Genomic DNA, 14,575 nt, shown 5'->3' with positions numbered 1-14,575 from the left:
TTTAATAGGCTACTCTCTTAGGAACCATGTGCATGAGAGATGTTGTTCCCCAAAATACAGGAGCCGAGAGATACAAAATAATTTGGCCAATACAGAGGATGTGGACTTATTTATTCAACTCTAAAAGTCTGTGTCTGGGAAATAACATCTTTTTTTTTTTTTTTTTGGCACATCCTTGACATCTATTCTTCTGAAATGTTCTATAAATGTTTTGCTTCTTTTGTTTGTACTTCCAGCCTTGCATTTATCTCCTGAATCCTTCTTCATTTTTAGCATTACCATGCCCCCAGGAATTCTCAATTAATTTAGTATCTTAGCACTTGTTGCCTTTAGGAAAACAGGTACACTGAACTGATCTACCAGATCTCTTCTCCACGATAGCCACTATGGAAGACTGTGCCCTCTCACCACTCTCTTGACCCAAACTGGCCATTTGGGACAGGGTCAAGAATACTTGGTTCGCTTCTCCACTCTGAGCCTTGGAGGTGGTACATTTCATGTTATCACGGGAAGAGCAGAACTTGAACTTACACCTTTATTTTACCTGGACGCATATCACAGCTCCAAAGTCCTTATTTAACCTCAGCTCTACCTAATTAACCATTGACTTCTATGCCCCAACCTGCTTCCTACCTAATCCCACAATTACAGTTTATCCCAACCCCTGCATTTCAACATTTTGGGCACTGGTTCTTCAAATTACATCTATAACTTAGTATGCCTATAGCATTCACAAAGGCAGGGCTTGGCTTCATGTGGAAATCCTGGCAGAAAAACAATAAAGATGACTGGATCTATCTTTTCTTCATAATTACCTAAAATGTGGATACCTGGGAATGCATGTATATAGATTTAGAAATAGAATGTAGCAAATCTTTGATGCTTAACGGTACTTTCTTAGCAGATCACTAAATCAATTGGAAAGGGGTGATTTTTTTTTTCATCTTCCTAAAAAAAATCTATGAAGAATCTTTAGTCTCTCGGAATTTCAACACAAGAGATCCAGTTATACTTCCTAGGTCATTACAGAGAAAGGTTTGGTGGGATGGGGGCAGAAGGCAGATAAAGGGGGAAGTGGGTGCTCTAGACCAGATGCCTAAGAAATAGTGGGGGGAGGGGGAGATCATCTGCATTCCTATGTTCAGACCTAGTGATACTTGGAAGAGCTTCCTGTTAGAGGATTGCATGGCCCTGACTCTTTCATTTTGGGAAGGAATTGTTTCCAAGAGCATTGAAGGGGGAACTAGGTCTGATTCTCACTGAGGGACTCACATGTACTACTTAACAGTGATACTCAGATAAGTGCCACGAGGCTGGCATTACTCTATTATAGCTATTAGAATAGCTACTATACTATAATACTATAGCTACTATAGTAGCTATAGTATAGTAACTAGTCTATTCTGAATAACTTTTTATAATTGGGTTGATTATAACTTCAAACGTTTTTGGAAGACATCATCAGACCGTAAGGCTAAAAGAAATAGCCTTTCATCCTTTTGACACCTCCTTATTTCTCCAAATCCCTATTTCATCAGGTGTTCAACAGATAAAACAAGTGCAGAGCCTTGTGTTTCATGCTGAAAGAGATCATGATAAATGTAAGTGTTGTCCTAATCTGTAAAAAAAAAAAAAACAAGTGAGAACTGGTGGTGGAGACAGGGGAGAGGTCAAATACACGGCAAAAAACAGATTAAGACATGCACATTTTAATTCACTGAACACCTTTTTATTGTGCATCAGTTCCATTCCAGGTGCTGCTCTAGGTACTGGGGATATAGCAATAAGCAAGACAGATAATATTCCTATCCTCATGGGTTTACACTCTAGTAGAGAGAACTTAAAATACAAAAATAAAAATAAATAATATGATATTTGCTATATAAAAGTGCTGGGGAAAAAAGGCAGAAGGAACAAGTATAAAAGTCATTAAGTGGAAAAGAGCTTGGGGTGTTTGAGGAATAGCACAAAGCCCAGTGTAATTAGAATACAGTGAGCTTAGGAGAAAATGTAGGAAATAAGGTCAAAGACATATTGGGTGGTAGAGATAGTCTGATGAACGAAATGGTTTGGGTCAATGGAGTGATATAATCTCATGTATATTTTTAAAATATTTGCCTAGCTACTAAGTAGAGAGCAAAGTGTAGGAGCACAAGAGCACAAGCTAGGAGGTCAGTTAGGAGACTGTTGCAACAACTCAGTAGAGGAACGGTGGTGGCTTGAACCAATAGTATTTCGGTGAAAGTGGTGAGATATATGTTTTCTGAGATTTTGCTGGTGCATAAGATGAGGGGCTTAAGACAAAGAGAGAAGTCAAGAGTCTAAGATTTAGAGCCTAAGGATTTTGGCCCAAGTCATTGGGTGACTGAAGTTGCTATTTATTGATATGGAGGACACTGGAGGAGGAGCTGGTTGGGGCAGGGAAGAATCAAGAGTCCTTTACGTTTGAGATGCTTATTAGACATCTAAGAGGAAATGTCAAGTAGAAGGTAGATAGATGAGTCTGGCATTGAGGAAAGAGGTCAATATTAGATACATTCCATTTTTTACTATATTTACATTACCTATCTCATCAGCATTGTAGTATTAAAACCACAGAACTGATTGAGACCCTTTAAGAAATGACTGCAGATAGAGAAATTTGAGGTAATAAGCCATTCAACATGTACAGATAGGAAAGTGTAGATAGATCTAACAAAGCAGTCTAAGAAGCAGCAGTGAGAGTTGGTAGACCAGAAGTCAAGTGAAGAAAGTATTTAAAGTACACCTGAGAGAGTAAAAAGTCCGAAAATTGACTGCTAAATGAGGTAGCATAGAGGTCATTTGTGTTCTTGGTAAGTGTAGTTTCATTGGAGCGATGAGTGTGAAACCTGATTGAAATGGGTTTAATGAGAAATAGAACATCTTTCTTATATTGCTGAAGATAGTGTTTGTTCATATAACTCATTTAAAGGACAGTTTGGCAATAACTAGCAAAATTCAAATGAACATGTCTTTGACCTAGCAATTCAACTTGGAATTTATCCTATAGATATGCTTGATTATGTGCAAAATAACATATGTAAAGGTAACTTTTAAAGATTATGGTAAAATTTATATAACAAAATTTACCACCTTAACCATATTTAAGTGAATGGTTCAGTGGAATTAAATAATCCATCTTGTTGTGCAACCATCACCACCATCCATTTCCAGAACATTTTTCATCCTACAAAACTGAAGCTCTGTATCCATCGAACAATAATTCCCATTCCCCTCCCTCCAGCACCTGGCAACACTCTTCTATTTTCTGTTTCTATGACCACCATCTTATATAAATTAAGTGTTAAATTAATTAAACAATAAGGCCATTAGACTGAGGTGGTTCTTATGCCTTAGCAGCTTATCTGTGTAAGAAAACCAGATACTAAGACTGTAAATGTCCCAAGGTTAAGAAATCAAAACTTAAGGACAACCAATCATGAACAGCCAACTAAGCTGTCCCAAATAAGGCAACCATTTAAGCTATAGCCAATCAAATTTCCTTGCTTTGCTTCTATGTCTTCTCTATAAAAGTCTTGCTAACTAACTCCTGTTAGCGGAGACCTTCTAGCCACTTCCAGTTGGATGCTGCCCAATTTGAAAATATTTTTGCTCAAATAAACCTTAAAAAAATTTTTTTATAAACCTTAAAATTGTAATACACTTCATTTTTTTAAAGATTTTATTTATTTATTTGAGAGAGAGAGAAGGAGAGAGAGCACATGAGAGGGGGGAGGGTCGGAGGGAGAAGCAGACTCCCTGCTGAGCAGGGAGCCCAATGCGGGACTCAATCCCGGGACTCCAGGATCATGACCTGAGCCGAAGGCAGTCGCTTAACCAACTGAGTCACCCAGGCACCCTGTAATACACTTCATTTTATCTTTTAACAGTACCCATCCAACCCCTCCTACCATTTTCTAGATCCTTTATCCTGTTTTTCCTCATTATCTTTATCTCCACCTGACACATATAGTCATTTATCTGTTTACCTCCCCTGCATACATGAAAGTATGCTCTGGGGCACCTGGGTGGCTCAGTTGTTAAGCGTCTGTCTTTGGCCCAGGTCATGATCCCAGGGTCCTGGGATCGAGTGCCACATCGGGCTCCCTGCTCAGTGGGAAGCCTACTTCTCCCTCTCCCACGCCCCCTGCTTGTGTTCCCTCTTTCACTGTGTCTCTCTCTGTCAAATGAATAAAATCTTAAAAAAAAAAAAAGAATGTATGCTCCTTGAGGGCAGGACCTTTGTTTATTTTTGCTCTTTGCTATATCCTTAGAGCCTAGCATAATACTTGGCAAGTGTAGGAGCACATTATTTGTTGGCAAGAACGAGGTTCAGGGGGAAAAGCACTCCTATTCTAATTTCCGGGCTAATGGATTAGACCCTGAGGATGTACATTCTCTAGGGTTGAACCCTTAGTCCTTTGCTATTTCTCCCCAACTATCAATTCTTAATCAGTGCAACTTTTTTCTTAATGCAACTTTGATCCAATTTCTTATCTTTTGCCACCACTTTAAGTTCATAGTCCCCTGTCCTTCCTCAATGATCTCCTGAAAACTGCTACTTCCAGTTCATCGATGTGTCCAAGATACATGAACATATTGACTATTTCTTCCTCTCTCTGTGTTTACTAATATTATCCTCAACACACACACACACTAGGTTCCTAGAGTAGAGACAGATTATTATTATTCACTTAAAAGCAAATAACCCCCTTATGGTGTCCCATGTCCCGATTCTTTCCCCTGGAATGATACAACAAAAGCCAGATATGACTCTACAAATACAGGGCTTATATTGTAGGAGAGTAATGCCCCCCCCAAAAGAATCTGGACATTTATATAAAAGAGAGAGGCGGCTGTCCCCTTCCCTACTGAAAGTCTCCTTGGAGATGGGATGGAGAGGATCCTGGATTCTCTTATAAATAAATTTCTCAGGAGAGGGGCGCCTGGGTGGCTCAGTTGGTTAAGTGACTGCCTTCGGCTCAGGTCATGATCCTGGAGTCCCAGGATCGAGTCCTGCATCGGGCTCCCTGCTCGGCAGGGAGTCTGCTTCTCCCTCTGACCCTCCCCCTCTCATGTGCTCTCTCTCATTCTCTCTCTCTCAAATAAATAAATAAAATCTTTAAAAAAAAATTTCTCAGGGGAAAGATAAGATCATTGTCTTCAGCTTTACAACCCAGTGATGTCTCCATGGTTCTGGCTTTCACACCCCTCCCCGCCGCCACAACACACACACAACTATAAACACATGCCTCTATGAGGTAAATCTCTCTGGAAGTCTCTCATTATCTAATTAGTCATACGTTACTTTTCAGTGCTTGCTGGAACCATGTTTCAGTAACATTTGTACAGAAAGCCCTGGCTGTGCAGAAACCTAAAAATACTTTCTCTGCAGCCCCCACCATCTTCCCTTCCAAATTTGCTAGTATCCAGCAAGGACCTTAACTGCAAGCATCAGAATCTTACTCTCACTGATTTAAGCTGAAGAGTCATTAGGAGGCATACAGCCAGGCTTGAAAACCAGGCAAGGAGGTCTGATCAGCAACTAGGGTTACAACCAGGTTCATTCCACAGAATGAGTCTGACGTGACTGCTGATGAATGCCAGGCACCACAGCCACACAGCTACTATCTATCAGCTGTTAGCTGCTGACAGCAACCACTGGATGCCACAGCAGAACTTCTGGCTACTGCCACTACTACCATATGAATGGATTAGAGAGTCAATTCTTAATATCACAGGTTTCCAGTTTAAACTCTGGGGCTGGAGCATCTGATTGGGTGAGCCTATGACATGTGGTTCTGCCCAAGCTGCAAAGAAGGCTAGGAAAGTGAGTGTGTCATTTTAGCTTCTAGAGTGGAAAGTGAGCTCTGACTATAGCTTAGACATTTTTATGGGGAGTTGCCCCCCCCCAAAAGAAGGGAGTTCTGATGCTGGGCAGCCACAAAAACAAGAAATGTCCATTATTTGGCTATTTACCTGTGTTCCTTATCTCAGTCTTTATCTATATCCAACCAAATGCATACGCCAGGAGAGGGGGGGAAGATGGCGGAGAAGTAGGGGACCCTATTTCAACTGGTCCCTGGAATTGAGCTGGATATCCACCAGACCACTCTGAGCACCCATGAAACCAGCCTGAGATGTAAGAAGATCTGGATCTCTACAAACAGAATATCGTAGGCGGTTGGTTTTGAGGTATGAAGAGGGGAGCCGTGATTCCGCCGGCAGATATCAGAGGATAAACGGCAGTGGGAGGGTGCCTAGCTGTGGGGATCCTATACCGCAGGTGAGCAACAGCCTCGCGCGCTGCAGATGGGCACAGACTCGCAGACCGGTAGCGGCAGGGAAAGGACTCTAGGGCAGCCCCCAGGACGGAAACCCGGGGCGGTGGGGTCAAGCCAGCAAACTGCAGCCCCCTGGGCAGAAACCTGGAGCGGCAGGGTCGCACCTGCAAACTGCAGCCCCCGGGGCAGAATCCCGGAGCAGCGGGGTCGCGCCCGCGTGAACTGGGAGTGGCTGGTGGTTTTAGAAGCACAAAGGGCAGGGACGTGCCCCAACCTGGAGGCAGGACTGGGGGTGCTGCAGAGGGGCGCACAACCAGGCCGCTGCAGTTTATAACAGCACGGACAGAAACGGAGGCGGTGTGGCCTGGAGAGCTCACTGAAGAACAGACCGCCATCTCTCTGCTCTGAGGCAGAGGGTTGGAAATGGTCTCTTCTGCTCTGACTCGTGGAAGAGACGTGGAAAGCTGCTAGGGAAAGCCGCCAGAGAACAAAAGCCCCCAAAACTGATTTCTGCTGAGCCCATCCCCCGCCACAGGGGCGCAGGGCAACTCCGCCCAAACAGGGTTGCCTGAGTAACAGCGTGGCAAGCCCCTCGCGCAGAAGACAGGCTGGGAAAACAAGAGGCCAGCAACCCTAAGGTCCCAAGAAAACAGGTGCATCTTGCTTGGGTTCTGGTCAATAATTTGGACTCTATACATTCCCTCAAACACCCATCAACAGAATGACTAGGAGGAGCCCCCAAAATAGAAAAGACTCAGAGATTATGACTTATGCTGCAGATTTACAAATGGATGCAGATATAACCAAGATATCAGAGATGGAATTCAGGCTAGCAATTGTGAAGACAATGGCTAGAATGGAGAAATCAATTAATGGCAACATAGAGTCTCTAAGGGCAGAAATAAAAAGTGAATTGGCAAAACTTAAAAATGCTATCAATGAGATCCAATCCAATCTAGATAATCTAACAGCTAGGGTAACTGAGGCAGAAGAGAGAATAAGCGACCTGGAAGACAATATAATAGATAAAAAGGGAAAAGAGGAGGCCAGGGAAAAAACAACTCAGAATCCATGAAAATAGAATCAGAGAAGTAAGTGACACCATGAGGCGTTCCAATGTCAGAAAAATTGGAATCCCGGAGGCAGTGGAGAGAGAGAGAGGGCTAGAAGATGTATTTGAGCAAATCGTAGCTGAGAACTTCCCTAATCTGGGGAATGAAACAAACATTTGAGTCCTAGAGGCAGGGAGGACCCCTCCCAAGATCAAGGAAAACAGGCCAACACCCCGGCATGTAATAGTAAAACTTGCAAATCTTAGAACCAAGGAAACCATCTTAAGGGCAGTTAGGGGGAAGAGATTCCTTACGTACAGAGGGAGGAACATCAGAATAACGTCAGACCTACCCACAGAGACCTGGCAAGCCAGGAAGGCCTGGCAAGACATATTCAGGGTACTAAATGAGAAGTACATGCAGCCAAGAATACTTTATCTGGCAAGGCTTTTATTTAGAATGGATGGAGAGATGCAGAGCTTCCACGACCGGCAGAAGTTGAAAGAATATGTGACCACTAAGCCGGCCCTGCAAGAAATATTAAGGGGGGTTCTATAAAAGGAGAAAGACCCCAAGAGTGATCTACAACAGAAATTTACAGGGACAATCTATAAAAACAATATCTTCACAGGCAACATGATGACAATTAATTCATATCTTTCAATAATCACTCTCAACGTGAATGGCCTAAACGCTCCCATAAAACGGCACAGGGTTGCAGACTGGATAAAAAGACAGGACCCATCCATATGCTGTCTACAAGAGACTCATTTTGAACCTAAAGATACATCCAGACTGAAAGTGAAGGGATGGAGATCCATCTTCCATGCCAGCAGACCTCAAAAGAAAGCTGGGGTAGCAATTCTTATATCAGACAAATTAGATTTTAAGCTAAAGTCTGTAATAAGAGACACAGAAGGACACTATATCATTCTTAAAGGGTCTATCCAACAAGAAGATCTAACAATTTTAAATATCTATGCCCCCAACATGGGAGCAGCCATCTACATAAGCCAACTGTTAACCAAAATAAAGAGTCATATTGATAACAATACGTTAATTGTAAGAGACCTTAATACTCCACTCTCAGCAATGGACAGATCATCTAAGCAGAAAATCAACAAGGAAACAAGAGCTTTGAATGATACATTGGACCAGATGGACCTCATAGGTATTTACAGAACATTCTACCCTAAAACAACAGAATACTCATTCTTCTCCAGCGCACATGGAACTTTCTCCAGAATAGACCATATACTGGGTCACAAATCAGGTCTCAACCGATACCAAAAGACTGAGATTATTCCCTGCATATTCTCAGACCACAATGCTCTAAAACTGGAACTCAATCACAAGAAAAAATTTGACAGAAATTCAAACACTTGGAAGCTAAAGACCACTCAGCTCAAGAATGTTTGGGTCAACCAGGAAATCAAAGAAGAACTGAAACAATTCATGGAAATCAATGAGAATAAAAACACATCGGTCCAAAACCTATGGGATACTGCAATGGCGGTCCTAAGGGGGAAATACATAGCCATCCAAGCCTCACTCAAAAAAAAAGAAAAATCCCGAATTCACCAACTAACTCTACACCTTAAAGAACTAGAGAAAAAGCAACAAACGATGCCTAAGCCATGCACTAGAAGAGAAATAATTAAAATTAGAGCAGAAATCAATGAATTAGAAACCAGAAACACTGTAGATCAGATCAATGAAACTAGAAGTTGGTTCTTTGAAAGAATTAATAAGATTGATAAACCACCAGCCAGACTTATCCAAAAGAAGAGAGAAAGGACCCAAATTAATAAAATTATGAATGAAAGGGGAGAGATCACGACTACCACCAAGGAAATAGAAACAATTATTAGAAATTATTATCAACAACTATATGCCAATAAACTGAGCAATCTGGATGAAATGGAGGCCTTCCTGGAAACCTATAAGTTGCCAAGACTGAAACAGGAAGAAATGGACAACCTGAATAGGCCAATAACCAGGAACGAGATTGAAGCAGTGATCAAAAACCTCCCAAAAAAACAAGAGTCCAGGGCCTGATGGATTCCCTGCAGAATTCTACCAAACATTTAAAGAAGAAATAATACGTATTCTACTGAAGCTGTTTCAAAAAATAGAAACAGAAGGAAAACTTCCAAACTCATTCTATGAGGCAGGCATTACCTTAATCCCCAAACCAGGCAAAGACCCCATCAAAAAGGAGAATTTCAGACCGATATCCCTGATGAATATGGATTCCAAAATCCTCAACAAAATCCTAGCTAATAGGATCCAACAATACATTAAAAGGATCATCCACCACGACCAAGTGGGATTTATCCCCGGGATGCAGGGGTGGTTCAACATTCGCAAATCAATCAATGTGATAGATCACATTAATAAGAGGAGGGAGAAGAACCATATGGTCCTCTCAATTGATGCAGAAAAAGCATTTGACAAAATACAACATCCTTTCCTGATTAAAACTCTTCAGAGTATAGGGATAGAGGGAACATTCCTCAAGTTCATAAAATCCATCTATGAAAAACCCACAGCAAATATCATCCTCAATGGGGAAAAGCTGAGAGCCTTTCCCTTATGATCAGGAACACGTCAAGGATGCCCAGTCTTGCCACTATTGTTCAACATAGTACTAGAAGTCCTAGCAACAGCAATCAGACAACAAAAAGAAATAAAAGGTATTCAAATTGGCAAAGAAGAAGTCAAACTCTCTCTTTTTGCAGACGACATGATACTTTATATGGAAAACCAAAAGACTCCACCCCCAAATTACTAGAACTCATACAGCAATTCAGTAATGTGTCAGGATACAAAATCAATGCACAGAAATCAGTTGCTTTCTTATACTCTAACAACGCAACTGTAGGGAGAGAAATTAGAGAAACAATTCCATTTACAATAGCACCAAGAACCATAAGATACCTCAGAATAAACCTAACCAAAGAGGTAAAGGATCTATACTCTAGGAACTACAAAACACTCATGAAAGAAATTGAAGAAGACACAAAAAGATGGAAAAATATTCCATGCTCATGGATCGGAAGAATAAACATTGCTAAAATGTCTATGCTACCCAGAGCAATCTATACCTTCAATGCCATCCCGATCAAAATTCCAATGACATTTTTCAAAGTGCTGGAACAAACAATCCTAAAATTTGTATGGAATCAGAAAAGACCCCGAATCGCCAAGGAAATGTTGAAAAAGAAAAACAAAGCTGGGGGCATCACGTTGCCTGATTTCAAGCTATATTACAAATCAGTGATCACCAAGACAGCATGGTACTGGCACAAAAACAGACATATAGACCAATGGAACAGAATAGAGAACCCAGATATGGACCCTCAACTCTATGGTCAAATAATCTTTGACAAAGCAGGAAAATACATGCAATGGAAAAAAGACAGTCTCTTCAATAAATGGTGCTGGGAAAATTGGACAGCCACATGCAGAAGAATGAAACTCGACCATTCTCTAACACCATTCACAAAGATAAACTCAAAGTGGATGAAAGACCTCAATGTGAGACAGGAATCCATCCAAATCCTATAGGAGAACATAGGCAGTAACCTCTTTGACATCGCCCACAGCAACTTCTTTCAAGATACATCTCCCAAAGCTAGTGAAACAAAAGCAAAAATGAACTTCTGGGACTTCATCAAGATAAAAACTTCTGCACAGCAAAGGAAACATTCAACAAAACAAAGAGGCAACCCACAGAATGGGAGAAGATATTTGCAAATGACATTACAGATAAAGGGCTGGTATCCAAGATCTATAAAGAACTTCTCAAACTCAACACCCAAAAAACAAATAATCAAGTCAAAAAGTGGGAGAAGATATGAAAAGACACTTCTCTGAAGAAGACATACAAATAGCTAACAGACACATGAAAAAATGTTCATCATCATTAGCCATCAGGGAAATCCAAATCAAAACCACACTGAGATACCACCTTACACCAGTTCGAATGGCAAAAATGGACAGGGAAAGAAACAACAAATGTTGGAGAGGTTGTGGAGAAAGGGGAGCCCTCTTACACTGTTGGTGGGAATGCAAGTTGGTACAGCCACTTTGGAAAACAGTGTGGAGGTGCCTCAAAAATTTAAAAATAGAGCTACCCTATGACCCAGCAATTGCACTCCTGGGTATTTACCCCAAAGACACAGATGTAGTGAAAAGAAGGGCCATATGCACCCCAATGTTCATAGCAGCAATGTCCACAATAGCCAAACTGTTGAAAGAGCCGAGATGCCCTTCAACAGATGAATGGATAAAGAAGATGTGGTCAATATATACAATGGAATATTACTCAGCCATCAGAAAAGATGAATACCCAACTTTTACATCAACATGGATGGAACTGGAGGAGATTATGCTAAGTGAAATAAGTCAAGCAGAGAAAGTCAATCATCATATGGTTTCACTTATTTGTGGAACATAAGGAATAACATGGAGGACATTAGGAGAAGGAAGGGAAAAATGGGGAGGGGGAATTAGAGGGAGAGATGAACCATGAGAGACTATGGACTCTGAGAAACAAACAGGGTTTTAGAGGGGAGGGGGGAGGGGGGATTGATTAGCCGGGTGATGGGTATTAAGGAGGGCACATACTGCATGGAGCACTGGGTGTTATACGAAAACAATGATCGTGGATCACCACATCAGAAACCAATGATGTATTGTATGGTGACTAACATAACATAATTAAATAAATAAATAAACAAACAAACAAATGCATACGCCAGAAATCATGGCAGCATCTTTGAATTGTTCACCCCTACACCCAATAGGTCTCATTGCATCTTGCTGACCCCCTCCCCTTAAGCATTTCTTCTTTCCCTCCAGGTTTATTGGGGGAAAAAGGATGTATTGCATGCATTAGTTTAAAGTGTACAACATAATGATTTGATATATGTGTATATTGCAAAACGATTACTAAAATAGGTTTAGTTAACACCCATCATCTTACACAGTAACAAAATTTTTTTCTTTTGATGAGAACTTTTAAAATCTTACTATCTTAGCAACTTTCAACTATACAACACAGTATTGTTAACTATAGTAACTATGCTGTACATTATATCCTCCTCAAAGCTTTTTTTCTTGTAACCGGAAGTTTGTACCTTTTGACCATCTCCACCATCCCCGTACCCTCCACCAAGCATTTCTTTTATCTGCGTTTCACTTCTATCCTCATTACCATGGCCACAATTGAGCCTTCATAATTTCCTCTGCAATATACTCCTTGGATATTTGCTATAGTGTCCTGCTTGGTTACCTTGAACCAGGCCTTTACTCCTGCTCAATCAGTCTTCCACACTGTTATTACACAAATGTCTTTCTGATATTCAATTGTATCAGTCCCCTAATTAAAGTCTGTCAAGTGGTCTTCATCACATTCAGATAAAGTTCAGACTACTGGAATGGAATACAGGCCCTTCTGAGGCCCCATTTTCAGCTTCATCTTCTTTCAACATTCTGCTATATGAACCCTTCACTTCAATCATGACAAAATACTTGTTCTCCAAATACATAGTGCTTTCTCACGCATCACATCTATGCATATACTATTGCTTCTCCCTGGAATGTCCTTCCAACCTCATTTACTTGCTTAAGTACTATTTTTCTTTAAGACTCAGCTCATGCCTCCTCTAGATGAGTTAGGGGCCCACTCTCTCTGATCACATAGCTTATCCTATACACATATATCAGTTTAATCACCATGTGTTAGGTTACTTTACTGTCTGTCTCCCTTACTAGTGATTTCTTTGAGGTAGAGTCTTGCTATCTCTATATCCTGTCTTAACTATTCAATAAATATTTGGTGATAGAATTAAAAAACATCACCGGAAGCAGAAAAGAGTTTCCATTGGATTGAAGAAACTGAGATATAAGTGGTTTAGATGAGTTGTCCAAAGCTATACAGCTAGTTATAGCAAAACTAAAAATAGAATTCTTTTTTTTTTTTTTTTTTTTTAGTAATCTCTAACCCCAACGTGGGGCTTGAACTCATGACACCGAGATCAAGAGTCTCATGTTCTACCAACTGTGCCAGCCAGGTGCCCCAAAATAGAATTCTTTGTTTTGTTTTGTTTTGTTTTTAGAGTTGTGGGGGGTTGGGGGGAGAGGCAGTGGGAAAGGGAGAGAGAGAATCTTAAGCAGGCTCCACACCCAGTGTGGAGCTTTTTCTCACGACCCTGAGATCATGACCTGAGTGGAAATCAAGAGTTGGATGCTTAACCAACTGAGCCACCCAGGCACCCCAATTCTGTTTTAAGTTTATTTATTTTTTTAGTAATCTCTACACCCAACTTGGGGCTCTAACTCATGACTCTTGAGATCAAGAGTTGACTGCTCTTCTGACTGAGATAGCCAAGCACTTCCCCCGCAAATTAGAATTCTTAATACCTAACTCATTACTCACTCTTCTCTACTACAACTTCTATTCTACAAGGCATTTTGCCTTTTACAAAAATCTCACTGCAGATTTGATTCTGGAAATTTACCCCTACATATGGAAGGGACCCATATGATTTTAAGTAGAAAATATTCAAAGATATTGCCCCAGAAGCAACTCTTATGATTAAGAGGCTATATAGCACCTTAGAATAAGTTACCCAAATTGTATTAATTTCATATACACAGAAATTCTTTCCATCATAAAGTACTTAAAAGTCATTATCTTATAACATAGCTGATCTGACTTAGAAATGTTTGAAATGACGGTACTTATGTGAAGGCAAAAATCTGGGTTTTCAAAAAGATAAGTACTGTATGACACTACTTATGTGGAATTTAAAAAAGACAAATTCAGAGAAACAGAATAGAGTGGCGGTTACCAGGTGTTGGGTGTAGAGGCCTCTTTTAGGCAACAGGCTTGAACAATGGAAAGTAGAAAAGGTCAACAGTGGCACCCTGGCTGAATACAGACAGGCCCATCAGGCAACCCACCTCAAAATACCCATAGGCCCTACCTAACCAATGGGCTACTTACAACCAGGCAGTTTCCAAATAAGGGAAGATTCCATACATCCCCATACCTCCTCACTTTCCCCCTTTAAAAACAGCCCCTACCCATTGCCTTGTGGCAGTCTGCGCTTTCCTGCCTACACCTCCCTTGTGGTGTATTCAATAAACTATCTCCTTTGTTCTGCCTCAGGTGAATCCTTTCATTGCCTGCACCACCAGCTTCCACCT

This window comes from Neomonachus schauinslandi, chromosome 8, assembly GCF_002201575.2.
Source record: "Neomonachus schauinslandi chromosome 8, ASM220157v2, whole genome shotgun sequence".
NCBI lineage: Eukaryota > Metazoa > Chordata > Mammalia > Carnivora > Phocidae > Neomonachus > Neomonachus schauinslandi.
Note: the sequence above shows the minus strand (reverse complement) of the source record.